At 44.7% G+C, this 2,099-nt stretch overlaps 1 non-coding gene across 1 annotated transcript; it reads left to right on the top strand.

The window, feature by feature from the left end:
• The first annotated feature begins 2,032 nt into the window (after positions 1–2,032).
• On the top strand, positions 2,033–2,099 carry LOC114700326. Its single transcript, XR_003735658.1, has one exon. It is a non-coding gene; the product is annotated as a small nucleolar RNA SNORD2 (small nucleolar RNA).

The following is a 2,099-nucleotide window of genomic DNA, read 5'->3' as shown; positions in this document are numbered from 1 at the left end:
CAAGATGCAACCAAACACAATAAAACAAGATCCAATAAGACAAAGCAAAAGCCCTCACATTGAGGCTGGACAAGGCAACTCAATGGTAGGAAAGGAGTCCCAAGAGCAGGCAAAAGAATCAGAGAGACACCCACTCCCACTGCTACAAATTCCACAGTGGACCTGGCGCAGACATATGCAGGCCTGGTGCTTGCCTTGAAGCCAAAATTTGATCACTCGGTAAATAGCTTTGTATTTAATACAAAGAACTTCCATTATAGAATCAGTCAAACTCAAAGAAAATGCTGGGACTCCATTAAAAAAGCTATCTGGTAAGCTTTTAATTGTAATATGACAACTAAAAACAACATTAGAGTAGACCCAGGAAGTAATTCCAACTTGAGATACTTTTACTGGATGCTTTTTTTATTCCCTTAGAATAGCAGTGTGCTTACTTTTAGCTCAACCTCAAACTCTGTCAGTTCTCTAAATCATTTCTTGACAGCTCAGGTAGGTTAGGAGGTTTGCAAATTTCATCCCATGTCTCTGCTTAGGTTCTTGCCCTGCAGGGAGCCAAGCCACCTGCCCCCACACCTGTGGTTCTGGGCATCTTTCTCTGAACGCTCCCTGAAGAGCGTCTTCTCTTTCCTGTGTCGAATCTCCAGTCCCTCTGAGCAACTGTCTGCCTCTTACTCGGTTTTCTCTTGTTTTTTGTAGATTGCGTTGTCCCTGTGTTTTCCCAATAACTGGTGTATAAGTTATCTGAAATCTTGCCAAAAACCTTTCATCAGCTATTGCCACGTCGGTTTCCAAAGTGCCTGCTACGGCTTTGGCCTCTTGTCTGTCCGTGCATCTTCGCTCATCACTTTTTGTCTTTTTGCAAATGGGATTTCTTGTTGTTGTGCTTTTTGTTGTATTTTTTGAGACAGGGTCTCTCTGTCTAGGCCAGTGTAGGCTTAAATTCTCAGTCCTTCCAGCCCACCTTCCTATAGCTAATATTACATGCCAATGCTGCCACGTTGGTCTATATCCACCCACTTTCCAGCATTTCTGCCAGCAGCATAAGCTGTGGCTCTCCATACACCCACCTTCTGCCTGACGGTCACTGCACACGCCTCTCTGGCGCTTTGGTTTGTACTTCCATGGCCCCTGGGGAGGTTGAGAATCTGTTGTGTATTTATTTGCTGTTTGAATTTGCTTCTTTGTGAACTGCTTTTTCATGCTCTTTTCCTTTTCTCAGCTGTTTTACTGTTCTCAGTCTATAAGGACTACCCTGAATACAGCAACTTGCCTGCCCTACTTGCAAGTGTAGCTTGGCCTCCAATTTTTCATAAGGTGGTTTCTCATAGTTTCCCTCCAATAATTTTACATTAGATGGAATTATAAAATATGTCCACAGACGAGGTCTCTGTCACTCGGGGTGAACTCAGATCCTCAGTCTTTCTGCTCAGTCTCCTCACTGCTGCTATCAGAGTTGTGTGCCGCCAGGCGGTGGTGGCGCACGCCATTTATCCCAGCACTCCGGAGGCAGAGGCAGGCCGGTCTCTGTGAGTTCAAGGCCAGCCTGGGCTACAGAGTGAGTTGCCAGGAAAGGCACAAAGCTACACAGAAAAACCCTGTCTCAAAACAAACAAGCAAACAAATAACAAAAAAACAGAGTTGTGTGCCAACATGCCTGGCTCAGGTGGACGTTTCCTGACATTTCTCTGAGAATACAGGGAAGCTGGTCTGCAGCATCTCTCAGCTTCTCATGTTTGTCGTGGTTGGTTTGGTTCTTGTCATTTGTTCCTTGGTTTGCTGTGTGCGTCAGTTTTTATGTCAAGATCAAGTTCTGTGTAACATGGCGGAGTCAGGATGTTTGGTTCTTGCTGGCCAATTAGTTTATCCAATCAACGAGCTCCAGGTTCAGTAAGAGACCCTGTCTTAGAGAACTAAGGTGGAGAAGCAATTGAGGAACTGATGTCAACCTGTAGCCTACACGCTCATGTACACACACACACACACACACACACACACACACACACACACACACACAAATTAAAAGAAAAAGATCATGTGAAATGATGGCAATCATCTTTCAGGACTGACCTGAAATGAAGAGATACTCTTGCTGATCACTT

Source organism: Peromyscus leucopus, chromosome 1 (assembly GCF_004664715.2).
Source record: "Peromyscus leucopus breed LL Stock chromosome 1, UCI_PerLeu_2.1, whole genome shotgun sequence".
Taxonomy (NCBI): Eukaryota; Metazoa; Chordata; class Mammalia; order Rodentia; family Cricetidae; genus Peromyscus; species Peromyscus leucopus.
Note: the sequence above shows the minus strand (reverse complement) of the source record. Positions and strands in the feature narration are given on the sequence as shown.